The sequence below is a fragment of the Apodemus sylvaticus genome, chromosome 16 (assembly GCF_947179515.1).
Source record: "Apodemus sylvaticus chromosome 16, mApoSyl1.1, whole genome shotgun sequence".
Classification (NCBI taxonomy): Eukaryota; Metazoa; Chordata; class Mammalia; order Rodentia; family Muridae; genus Apodemus; species Apodemus sylvaticus.
Genome location: NC_067487.1, coordinates 13,509,899 through 13,524,189, shown reverse-complemented (window position 1 = coordinate 13,524,189; position 14,291 = coordinate 13,509,899).

Genomic DNA, 14,291 nt, shown 5'->3' with positions numbered 1-14,291 from the left:
GCATTTTGGAAGGGTTTTGTTTTTGTTTTTGCCTTTTGTCTTAGCATTGTTTAGTTTTTTAAAAGCCTACCTTAGCTTATACAGTATGTTTTCCAATTTTGCATCTCTGTGGGATTTCTTTTTGTTCAATTGTGTCTCCTTGGGGTCATTTTTTTTAAAATTTGTTTGTTTGGTTTTTTTGTGTCTTTTGGTTTCCAGTGTTTTTGTTTTTGTTTTTTTTTTTTGTTTTTGTTTTTTTTTTTTTTGGTTTGTTTCTTTTGCCCAATTTTACTTTGTTGTTGCCTGTATGTTTTTGTTTTTTCAAAAGAAAGGGAGAAAGAAAGAAAGAAAGAAAGAAAGAAAGAAAGAAAGAAAGAAAGAAAGAAAGAAAGAAAGAAAGAAAAGAACGAAGGAAGGAAGGAAGGAAGGAAGAGAGAAAGAGAAAGAGAAAGAGGAAGAACAAGATAAGAAAGAAAGAAAGAAAGAAAGAAAGAAAGAAAGAAAGAAAGAAAGAAAGAAAGAAAGAAAGAAAGAAAGAAAGAAAGAAAAGAAAGAAAAGAAAGAAAGGAGGAAAGAAATATGTAGATGAAGAGGTCTGGAAGTTCTAGGAGGAGTTCAGAAAGTAGAAACTAGATCAGAATATAGTATATAAGATAAATCTATTTTCAAACAATAAGAAAGAGAAACTATTCAGAATATAATATAGCACTGAAAGTTTTAGAAATTTTTCTTGGAAAAATATGATTGCCAGAGAAAAGATAACCATATCTTGCACTTGCTTTATTTCTTGTTGGTGGGGCTCGCCTTTAATCCCAGCACTTGGGAGGCAGAGCAGATGAATTTCTGAGTTCGAGGCCAGCCTAGTTTACAGAGTGAGTTCCAGGACAGCCAGAGCTATACAGAGAAACTCTGTCTCGAAAATAATAATAAAGATGATGATAATGATGACAATAATAATAATAATTCTAAAATATCAAGGGCTGATTTAATGAGTTCTTTACAACTTAAATTATTTTTCCAAATTATCAGTTTATTTTATTGATGTTTAGATACTTTCAAGTATATGAGGGTCATGCAGTTCCTGATATTCTAATATCTATGTTCTAATACTCTTATTGAATATTACAGGTTGGTCATAATACTACTGTGGCTAGTAAGCTAAGTAAAATTGCATAAAAACTCATATGCCTGTATCTTGCCATTAACTCAGATATAGCTTTACTCATTAACTCAGATCCATTTCACTTATCTTCTTTCTAATACAGAGAGCTGGTTCTTAGTTTTTTATCTCACACACTCTACTTCCAGGTCTCAGGATCGTCACTGAAGAGGGAGCAGAAAGATAGTGAGATCCTGAAATGGTACATCTTTACAATACTAGTCATTTGTTAGCTATGACAGTGCATTTCATTGTACATGTATATTGTCCACAGTAACTTACAGGAGATGTGATTCCATACACAATATCTGGTGAAAACCAAACCAGTCAAAATCACAGCATGGACGATACAGGTCTTCATGGTATTCCATTCTTATCTGCGAAAATACTGTTATTTGACAGCTTCTGAATGAGGAAACAAAAGCTTTTCTCAGAAACGTGCCCCCTAAAAGACTACCTCAGCTTCAGCAGCTGATTCTACATGTTTCAACACACAGGCAGACGCAGCAGAGGTGAGACACTTACAGAGCACTTAGATTACATGCATCAGGGCTGGAGAGTGATGGGAGGACACAGCTAAATTCGGAGAGGAGGGGGAAGAGGTATGCTTGATAAATTCTCAGTTAAGAACATTTCTATATACATGCAACAGGTGACAGTTGCTTCTACTGACACCAATGGCAAGAAAAGCAAAGGGAAAGGTTCCAACATGGTGGTTATTTGTAAGTTCCAGGCATTCTCACTCTTGAATTTTCCAAAATTAATTTTATTAAGAAACAAAAAATAATGCTTCCTTGTTCAGGCTCTCTCTCTCTCTCTCTCTCTCTCTCTCTCTCTCTCTCTCTCTCGTCTCTCTCTCTCTCTCTCTTTCTGTCATGTGTGTGTGCATGCACACACACATTTCTCTTTTAATGTAATGAACATAAAATCTCCTACATATTATAGCATGCAAAAGCATTCATTTTTCTATAAATGTATTATGTATATAAGAGTATCTGTGATTTGAGATGGGATTTCTGGGTCAGGAGAATCCCAAGCCTAATAATATCTAATATGACACTGTAATAGAATGTTTGGATTTTGTGTCTGACTTTTCAGCAACATAGATAATACAACGCCCAACAAAACTCTCCTAGAGTGCTATCAATCTTCCCTTTCTATTAACAGATCATTGTCAATAATGCCTCCAATTTTTCTTTCCCTTCTTTCCCACACGGCTCAGATTTTTCCCTGAGAAATTAAAAAATGCTCAAGACTGAGCATAATCATTATTCATTCTGGCTTTTAGGTGGTACTCAAACAGACAGGAAGTGCTCTCAGTAATAGTAGAAAATGAGAGAATGATCAATAGTTGTTGAGGTACATGATTCCATGCACATATAAGGGTTTTGAAATTTGAGGGTGTTATTTCTTAGTGACAGAATGGATAATTTGAAAGACATGGAACAGAACCTTCAGAAATTACCAGGTTATTATGAAGAATTTGCCTCATGGCCTTGTCAGGAAATTGAGATAAATCTATGTCACAATTATGTAGAATCAGCAGACAATTTTTTCAGACAGAGCATACAAGCACACCAAACTATTTTTCAAAAACTTTTTGTGACTATTGATTTTAGACAGGGTTTCTCTAAGTAGTACTTATTGTGATATAACTTACTATATAGATCAGTCTGGCCTCAAACTCAGATTTCTCTCTACCTCTGCTCCCTGTCAGCTGGAATTTAAGGCACACACCACATCTTGCGACAGTCTCAAGTTTTAAAACAGAAATATGTTTTGTTTGGCAGAAAGGAGAACATTGTAGCTCCAGATAACCTATGAAAGCAAGATAATAGACCCAGATACTGGGAGACGGGGCCAGAGAGCAGAATATACTGCTGCGGAACTGATACCATTAGTTCATTTGAGAACAATAAAGGATTTTAAAAAAAACATCCTTCCTTAATTTAAGTTTCAGGAAGAGTTTCACTCATCTGTGGTCAACCGTGACCATAAAATAATGAATCTAGTTTTCTATGTACCAGAGCCACAAGTTCTTAGTGCATTATAGGATTTAATCCAGGCATTCCAGATGTGCAAGTTGAATTTGTAGACACTCAGAAAGTACGCAATGGGAAATAGCACAGTAGTATTCTAAAAATATTATTTTCTGATTGTGTATGTCCCACTAGAAAAGATAGATGTAATTGTGAGAACAGGATGCTAAAGTCCAGGAGGTGTACGTAAAGATCATCACAGAATGTAGCAACACCTCTGAATAACTAACTGGGTGCCCATAAGGCTCATTACCATGCATTGGCCGTGCCAGATGCCAGAGCTTGTGCTTCTCTCTGTGGGCATTTTGGCATTTATCTTCTGCTTATTTCTGATTTATTTTCTTTATTTTAATGTACTTGCTAATTGGTGGGTTTCAATATTAGGGCTGCCAGTTTTACAAGGCATAAATGAATATGAATAAAGAGAAAGACAATATTATTACCAAAAGAATAAATTTTCCAACATGTTTAATGATATTTTACATAGCTAATTATACAAATGAAGTAGTTAGGTTTTTCATAGCAGGTTTTTTTTTAAATTCTCATATAAGGCTACTTCAGTCCTTCTGTTCTCAACTACAGTGTGGATGCAGTTCTAGCATAGAATGCAAATTCTAGCATTTCTAGAATTCCAAACCGTTTTTAATGCATGTGAATTGTGGGTTCATCAGCGAACCCAATTTTCCTTCTTCTCACCTCTCTCTTGGCAATAACAGAGCAATTATTCAGGTACTGACACTTGACAAGTAGACCTAAATATGACACTTTGATTTCAGACTAAATAACGAATATATCAGCTTGAATACAATCATTAATTTGCATTTTGGTAATTTTTAATTTAACAATAAGAAACTGTGGTTTCCATATAAGTATGAATATAAATAATAAATATTTTTTAGTCAAGTATTTGGCTAATACTCACTACAAATATGTTGGCCTATGCTGATTCTTGCCCCACTTTGTAGCCTTTACTTTATAAATAAAGCCATGTATGATTAAATTGCATTCAGTTGTCAGAAACATCTTAATGTTGCTCAAACCAAATCACAAAAGTTAAAATCACAAAGATCATTGGAGACACATAATGGATCAACTTAAGCTTAAATCTTGTCCAACTTAAGCTTAAAAGATGTCCAAGATTCTTACCAGAGGGGAATATAGAGACTGAAGTGGTCCCCTCCCATAGCAAGGCAGGACTTCCAGAGGAGAGGAGAACATCAATGTACCCACAAAACAATTAACCCCAAATTTGTCCTACCTACAAGATCTGTGGAGATAAAGATGGGACAGAGACTGAGGAGACTGTCAGGAGCCATCTAGGAAAGGTTAGCAGGTAGCCTTCCTAAAGGGGGTTTGCCTTTTTGCATGGACTAAGACAGGTGAGCTCTGAGAGGCCAGGACCCAAAGGACTGCTTCTTGAAGCTGATATCCCTTTGCTGTTACTATGAAACCAATATAATAATCCTGTAGCAGATTTCCTACAGGTCAACATGAAAATGAATTTTCATGAATTAATGATGTTTAGATAAATTAATGATTTTACAAAATTCTTGATTTGATTCAAATAATCTTAGGTAGGCAAATTTTTAATATATGGCTTTAGTTGTCTTGCTAGAAAGGAATAATGAATCTTTTGTCTTCTGGGACTTTAGCAGCTGTTGGTTTTCTTTTTTTTTCTTTAAAGATGTGTTTGCTTATTTGTTTGTTTGTTTATTTATATGTGTACAATGGAAAAAAGATAGCCTTTTCAACAAATGGTGCTGGTTCAACTGGAGGTCAGCTTGCAGAAGAATGCGAATTGATCCATCCTTGTCTCCTTGTACTAAGCTCAAATCCAAATGGATCAAGGACCTCCACATAAAACCAGACACTCTGAAGCTAATAGAAAAGAAACTGGGGAAGACCCTTGAGGACATCGGTACAGGGAGAAAGTTTCTGAACAGAACACCAATAGTGTATGCTCTAAGATCAAGAATTGACAAATGGGACCTCATAAAATTACAAAGTTTCTGTACGGCAAAGGACACCATCAAGAGGACAAATCGGCAACCAACAATTTGGGAAAAGATCTTCACCAATCCTACATCAGATAGAGGGCTAATATCCAATATATATAAAGAACTCAAGAAGTTAGACTCCAGAAAACCGAACAACCCTATTAAAAATGGGGTACAGAGTTAAACAAAGAATTCTCACCTGAAGAACTTTGGATGGCAGAGAAACATCTTTAAAAATGCTCAACTTCATTAGTCATTAGGGAAATGCAAATCAAAACAACCCTGAGATTTCATCTTACACCAGTCAGAATGGCTAAGATTAAAAATTCAGGAGACAGCAGGTGTTGGAGAGGGTGTGGAGAAAGAGGAACACTCCTCCACTGCTGGTGGGGTTGCAAATTGGTACAACCACTCTGGAAATCAGTCTGGCAGTTCCTCCGAAAACTGGGCACCTCACTTCCAGAAGATCCTGCTATACCACTCCTGGGCATATACCCAGAGGATTCCCCACCATGTAATAAGGATACATGCTCTACTATGTTCATAGCAGCCCTATTTATAATTGCCAGATGCTGGAAAGAACTCAGGTATCCCTCAACAGAAGAGTGGATGCAAAAAATGTGGTATATCTACACAATGGAGTACTATTCAGCCATTAGAAACAATGAATTCATGAAACTTTTAGGCAAATGGATGGAGCTAGAGAACATCATACTAAGTGAGGTAAACCAGACTCAAAAGGTGAATCATGGTATGTACTCACTAATAAGTGGTTATTAACCTAGAAAACTGGAATACCCAAAACATAATCCACACATCAAATGAGGTACAAGAAGAAAGGAGGAGTGGCCCCTGGTTCTGGAAAGACTCAGTGAAACAGTATTCAGCAAAACCAGAACGGGGAAGTGGGAAGGGGTGGGAGGGAGGACAGGGGAAGAAAAGGGGGCTTACGGGACTTTCGGGGAGTGGGGGGCTAGAAAAGGGGAAATCATTTGAAATGTAAATAAATTATATCGAATAAAAAAATTAAAAAAAATATATATCGAATAAAAAAATGTGAAAAAAAGAAAGGAATAATGAAGTAATAATAAAGAATAAAATGTGCCCATTCCTCATAATAGTAAGTAAAGGCTGCATAGTAAGAAATCCAATGAGCTTTCATAATTACACTAAAAAGAGACATAGGCTTGGAAAGAAATTGTAATCAAAGAAAAAATACTCATTTTAGGTCAAGCTAAGGATGAGTCCACAGGTGTGCACTATGATAAGGCAAGTGCATATAAAACTGTTGCTTTGAACTAACAATGAAATAATTTTAATTACAGGATGTAATTAATAATTACAGAATGAAAAATTGCCTTGAACTTAATATCCTTTTGTAACTCCCCTTGTTTGTAACATTTTATCTATAAGGTAATTTTCTAAGAACTTTTGTCTATAAAATGGCTAGAGAAAAGAAATAAAGTGGTGGCTTATGGGGCTCTGCCTCATATACACACACATACATACATATATACATACATGCATACATACATACTTGCATACACCTATACACACCCATGCATACATACATATATGCATACATACATATATGTATCTATCCATCCATCCATTCATCCAAATGTACATATGTTTGTTTTTTGGTTTGTTTATCAAGTAACAAGTGTTAATTTGTCTGAAGCCACTGCATTCTGGTACCAGAATAACAAAGAATCAATGAGAGTAAATATTATTAATATTAATCAACTTTTTCTTTTGCAAACCAAGTTTTACCTCCTATGATGCTCTATCACCCCTACTGCCTTCTAGAGGGAGCAGGTGCCCAGGCAGGATTGTCCCTACATGGGACCAGTCCCAGGTGAGTGAGTCAACCCCTGTCACTCAGCTATGCTTATAGCCAGGAACCGAGCATAACTGTCTCCTGAGAGGCTTCATCCACAAGGTAATGGAGGCAGATGCAGAGACTCACAGCCAAAATATCAGGCAGAGCTCAGGGAGTCTTAGGGAAGAGTCGGGGATAGAAGTAAGCAGGTTGGAAGGCTCAAGGACACCACCAGAAGATCTATAGTACCAACTAAGCTGGGACTATGGTGGGGACTCTGACCCTAGACCACCAATCAGGGAGTGTGCAGGAACTGGACCTAGATCCCCTACACATTTTTTCGCAAATGTGCAACTTGGTTTTCCCTGTCCAATCATGTTAGTGGAGTGGAAGGCCTGTGGTTCAACAGGAAAAGGGAGCTAGGCGTTGGGGAACCAGAGAAGACACAGGAGGAGAAGGGAGGAGAACCAAGATGGCTTCAGATGTGTACCTGCGTGGCAATTACCAGCAACAAATAGCTACGTTATCACATGTTTAGAAATCTTGGGATAAAGCTTTTATCATTATCAATTGGCTCAAAAATTATTATATTGACATCTTGTAAATTGTAATATTATTTACCCATAAATCTGGTTGTTTAATTAAGCATTAAGAGTCATGTTTCTACCCGGTAATTAGGTGTTGAGATGGCTGACTGAGGGGTGTGGGGAGTGTTGTGTGGAAGTGACAGGTATTCGGGACCCTCGCTCAAGAGATGGCCAGGAAGGGGGCTAGAGAATTGGCAGGCCAGCAGGACAGCTGGAGGGATGGCCTGGTGGGGACAGGAGAGCTGGTAGGTCAATTTTTTAATATTTCTCACAACAGGTTTTCACGTGGTTCCTCTATCAAGTGAAGCTGGAGCTATTTCAGTCATGGTTCCCAGCCACTGCTCCTTCCAGATACATGCACTGCCTGCTTAGGCTTCAGGAGAAGATGCGAAGATGTGCTTAGTCCTTGTGGTATTAGATATCCCAGGGTCCAATGTACTTTATGAGGAGAAAGGAAGGGGAAATAGAGGAGAGGTTTACAAGGGAGGGAGAGGGGAGGGGCCTGCCATCAGGATCTAACATGAACATAAGTAAATAAATAAATAAACAAACAAATAAATAAAAGATAAAAAAGAAACCCCCAGAACATGTAAAGAACATTTAATCACAGGATGGCCTGTGTCCTTTGTGACATAGGCCATCCTGTGTTTAAAATATAACTCACCAGGATAGTGTTCATTTATTAGATGTCGCCTAATAAGAAGCAAATGTTACTGTAACAAACACATGGAATGGATTATTGATTCTCATCTTCTAAGGATTCTAACACTACATCACTAGACGTTACTTGGTTAGAGCCCCTGTCTTGTCGCTGACCTAACTAGCTTCTGGTCATTTTGAGTAGCAAAGCTCATGTTTTGGAATCTCACTGTAATGGTAATTTATACCACTGAATTCTGTATATCACCTGATAATTATCATTTACACTGTTTTTCACTCTAGTGTGTATATTATGCTCTTCCCAGTAAAACTCTCCCGGAAATCAACTCACAAAAACTTCTCATCAAACAGAACCCAAGTCTTTATTACCAATACCAGAGTCAGTAAATCTTTCTAGATTCTAAATTAAACATAACCATGGACGACATACGGGAAACTCATTCCTACTTCATACTGAATGAGAAGGTTGTCCTTTCATTTACTATAATAACAGGTGTTGTGAAATCACAGATGAAAGAGAACATTAAAGTTTTTCTCACACCTTACACAGTGAAGGAATCTAATGTTCCATTCTCAATGGCAAGATCTCGGATCACTTGAGTAACTACATGTGCTGGTTAGTTTTGTGTGTCAACTTGACACAGGCTGGAGTTATCACAGAGAAAGGAGCTTCAGTTGGGGAAGTGCCTCCATGAGATCCAGCTGTGGAGCATTTTCTCAATTAGTGATCAAGTTGGTAGGGCCCCTTGTGGGTGGTACCACCTTTGCGCTGGTGCTCTTGGGTTCTATAAGAGAGCAGGCTGAGCAAGCCAGGGGAAGCAAGCCAGTAAGAAACATCCCTCCATGGCCTCTGCATCAGCTCCTGCTTCCTGACCTGCTTGAGTTCCAGTCCTGACTTCCTTTAGTGATGAACAGCAGTGTGGAAGTGTAAGCTGAATAAACCCTTTCCTCCCCAACTTGCTTCTTGGTCATGATGTTTGTGCAGGAATAGAAACCCTGACTAAGACACTACAGAACAGCAGTTTGACCTGTACACAGAGGAGTAAGGAGATTATACAGGTAAAGTTCTGCAGTTTTTATTGTCATTTTTAAGTCATGCTCAAAGCATTGGTTTTCTCCAAATCCTCACAAGGAATCTTTCTCTACTAGGAAACTATCTTAAAGATAAAAGGCAAAAATACCACAAACACATGCGTGCGCGTGTACACACACACACACACACACACACACACACACACACTTGGGATACACAGACACAGGCATTTATATTTAGAGGCATTTATTAGCTTCCAATTCAAATGCTTTTTTTAAATAAAGGAGACTGAAACTATTAGGTTTATTTAATAGGCTTTACAGCCTGAGATCTAAGCAGTTCTTTTTTTGTTTGTTTTGGTTTTGTTTTGTTTTGTTTTGTTTTGTTTTGTTTTGTTTTAGACAGGGTTTCTCTGTGTAGACTTGGCTATCCTGGAACTCACTCTGTAATCCAGGCTGGCCTTAAACTCAGAAATCTGTTTGCCTCTGCCTCCCAAGTGCTGGGATTAAAGGTGTGCACCACCACCGCCCAGCAATTCAAATGCTTTGAAAGAGCATGAGAGGAAAGAAATCTTGAGAAATATGAGGCCAGTGTTAAATATCAATTTGACCTCACAATTTTGGCTTTTCCTATCTTTAAAAATTGAAATTGCTCATTGTATTATTTTAGGAAACCAAAGGGCTATATTTAAAAGCAGAAAAGGTAAGCAAAAAGTCCTCTTTATACCTGATAAATCTTTGTCTAGCTTGGGAAAATTCCCCTGTAAATAATGGCCTGTCCAACAATAAAACAAATTCCGTGAAAAATGAAAATATTATTCATTGTTTCATATTACTGCTTGAATTTGTCATCAGAATGTCAAACATAAACTTAAAAGGTTCAGTCATGTTATAAAATTAGATGAGATGGGTAAGTAAGATAGGGAAAATAACATGAACAGTGTTTAAAATAAAAAGTGTATATTTTGAAGACATTATAAAAGGACTGCAGAGTAACAAGCCACAATAAATCGAGATAAAAAATAATATGAAACTGTTCACTATGATACATAAAGCTGGTCAGAAGAAAATGGAAAAGACTAATATAAGGGATATTAATAACTTAAAATTATGCATGGGTTTATAATCAGAGACAAATTTCAAAAGAATTGGTAAATCAGAATTCAGGCTAAAAGACAACTTAGTTAATACCTGCAACAGAATAAAGAGATCCATACGACATGAGGAAATGCTTTCCTGGATCACCAGTCATCATGAGAACCTGTATTCCAACATAAAAAAACTAGTCTTGAAACATTATCCTAGGATTTAACCTGTATATCCTAGGATTTACCCCTTTGTCATTTACTCCAAATTGAATGCCCTTCATTACACCTCAGTGAGAAGATACAACCTGTGAATGGATTCCTTAATTGTCACACAGAGAATTTATTCACAAAGTTGAACCTTCAGTGTTCATTCAATGTATACAGAAGACAAATCTAGCTATTGTTAGTTTAAGGGCCAGAAGAAATAATATTTTTAAGCATATAGTAGAACATCGTCATTTGTATTTTCCTTCACTGACAAGTAAATGTCATAGCATCCACTACATCTGAGCTCTCACATGGCTGTTGTAAGAGCTTCTATTTCTAGAAAACAAGACAACACTACTCATACTCTAATCTTTTAAGTAAAGCCTTAATCTTCCCATAGGCTAGAAAATGTAACAGGATCACTGTATTACAGAAAACAGTACTGTGAGGTCTTAGCCTGTGATGTATCAACTGCTCTGTTAAATCCCTGTCTTGTGAGTTGCTGCTATACATGACTTTGCATTTTCTCATGTTTAGATCTTATTTTAAAGATTGTTCTCTATATATGGAACACTTGTCACAAATTTTGTTATATGGGTTGTAAATTTTAATGAAATAGATACACCCCATAATAAACTAATGACCAATAACTAATTTAATGATAAACTAACAACTAATTTAAACACACATGGTATTAAAGTGGTATCAAGAGTTTTTGTCAAATCAAAATTAAAGAATTAAAAACCATTATTCTACACTGATTTAAATACAATATGGAAGTCAGCATCAAATGTTTAGATGTAAAAAATCAATATCTGTAGTTAAATCCAATATTTTCATTAGCCAAACTACACAAAAAAGAAACACAAAGTAATCAGATTTGTAAGAGAAAATTTAAAGCAGAAATCTTACATTTCATTAAATCAGATGATATTTTAAAAACTGACAGACTGCTAAATATACCTGAGTACCAAAATTCCATAAAGATACCTATAAAAACAAATTAAGTAAACCAGCATAATAGCTAACAACCGTCTATAAGCAGCTATCCTCATATTCACAGATAAGCATTCTCAGATGTAGACTATTCCAGATGTAGACCCCTTCCAGAGTGTGCAGAAAAATTACAAGTGGCAGAGGATCATTGGCTTTGCTGTAATGTATCTTCCTGTAATATATCACAAGCAATACCTGTAAAGTCTCACATCCCTTCCCACTCAAAATGAACTGAACAAGAGTGACATCACCAGCCATCAGTGGTGACATCACCAGCCAGGCAGTGGTGACACACACCTTTAATCCCAGCACTTGGGAGGGGGAGGCGGGTGGATTTCTGAGTTCTAGGCCAACCTGGTCTACAGAGTGAGTTCCAGGACAGCCAGGGCTACACAGAGAAACACTGTAATGAAAAACAAAGTGACATCAACAAACATGCCAATCTGCATCTGGGAAACTTCAGGGGGCATAATCCTAAATTCTTCAACACAAAGAACCAAAGGCAACTGAGTATGTCTGGGAATTGATAGAGAGGTGAGTCTCCCTGGCTAACAACACACTAGTTGTTTATACAGTGCTAAACTGTCAACCCTGAAAACATACATACATGTAACATTATGCAGACACAAAAGGATATATTTAATGTTTATACAAACCAAACGCATAAATGCATGCAATAATGATTAATTTTAAAAAGGAGGCTCTGCCTTTCAGGGAGAGTGGAGAGGATTTAGAAGGAGGAATCATGAGGGCGAAATGTTGCAATTAAATTGCATTCTCAAAATAAACAAAACAACTAAGGTGAATAAATGAGATTACTATGAAACTGTTTCCTCTTTATTGAACATCCCCTCCTGGAAGGAAGACATGAGATCATGTGACACAGAAAACTAATGAAAAATACAAGATTCCAAAACTTAATGAACATTACAGATTCATAATACTCTCCCAAGTATTACAGAAACAGTAAGCAGTCCATGAAAGAGGAGATTCAGTTCAGGGGATTCTTCCTACAAGTTGAGCAGAGATTTCTAAAGAATACAGTTCTCATCCGTACTTGGGTATGGTTTTTGATGGTGTACCTTGCTTAGACTCTGCCATATAAGTAATAACCCTAATACACTCATTGATAAACCAAGCTAGAGTTGGGTGAAATTATTGTTTGATTTGTCATTAATGCCTTGTCATAGTTGAATAAATGTTTGTTAGTATCTAAATAGGAAAAATTATGCAACAGACATATCAGTAATGACTGTCACAATTAAACACCAAACTGAGATGGATTCACCTGTAATAGTCTAGCAAGAATCAGTAAATTAATACCAAATATTCTCAACTTTACAAACCACGAGGGGTGGAAAGGCTTCTTAACTCATTCTGTAAATTTAATTTTCTTGTTAGAAATAAGTAAAAAATATCTTTAGTAATATACAAAGAAAGAGACTGAGGAAGGCAAATAATACCTAGTTGTAAATGACATGATCACACACTTGAAAGGAAATGTCCATTAGGAGAGTCTTGGAAGCTAAGACATATTTTCATCCAAATAGAAGGATTAAAAATTAACATGTAAACATCAGAAGTTTTTCTAAACACCAATAATAATGTCATGGAAAATAACTTGAATAGAATAAAAATATGATAATATGCCAAGAGATTAAACTTGACCATAATTTAGAGACTACCATGAAAAGCATCAGAGAAAGAGGTAGTGAAAATAGAAGATCACCAATCAGCAGAATTAATAGCATTAAAATGGCTGTATCATTAACAGAAACTATAGATTGAATGAAATCCCCATCAAAAGTGCAAGGACATTCTTCAAAGGAAACGGTGGAGAGGAACAAATTGTAAAACTCAAACAGAAACGTTAAGACCAAGGACTTCTGAGCACAGCCAAGAATGGTATGGCTATCATATGGTCAACTTTGTCATTTTCTGCTGATGTACAGTGAAGAAACAGTGTTGTGTAACCAGCACAGAACAGGCTTACGGTTGCCTGGTGTTGATCTCTGTCCTCCAATCCCATGTACATGCATCCTCTCTCACACACACAACAACATCTACATGCTATTTAGTTACAGTGATGCAAGCCTGCAATCCCAGCACTAAGGATGCAGAGGCAAGAGGACATCCTGGGCAACACACAACCCTAGTTCCACAGGAACTGGAAACTATCTAATTAGTACTCACAACAGCTATGAAAATAGTGTTTGCGACTTTTTAGAATCTACTAAATATCTATAAAAATGAACCTCCAGAATCTAAGTTTCTCATGTTTCTTTGTCACCAGTGGTGAAAGAGATCCTGTTACACTGAATAATAATCATAATTATTGCTAAACATTAAAGATATGACCTCTCTACTGTGTAATTTTCAAGAAAATGGGATTTGTTCTTTTAAAGATGTCATATGTAGAACCACATTTACATTATTCCATATAATTTTATTTTTCTTCTGTGCATAGCTACATATTATAACCTACATTTTATATATTATGGGATCGGTGCCCTGACAGAAGTTGTCTTGTGTGTCTTTTGCCTACCACCTAAATGTGAAGCCATTGACAGCTATCTTTCATGTTATTACATTTAATTTGTCTTATTAAAATATTAGCCTGATGACAAGGAGCAAGTTCCCTCACTTCCTAGGATATACTGCTCTTGATGATGGTAATTAATCAGAAAAGATAATCATAAATGATTATATCATAGTAAAATTATTG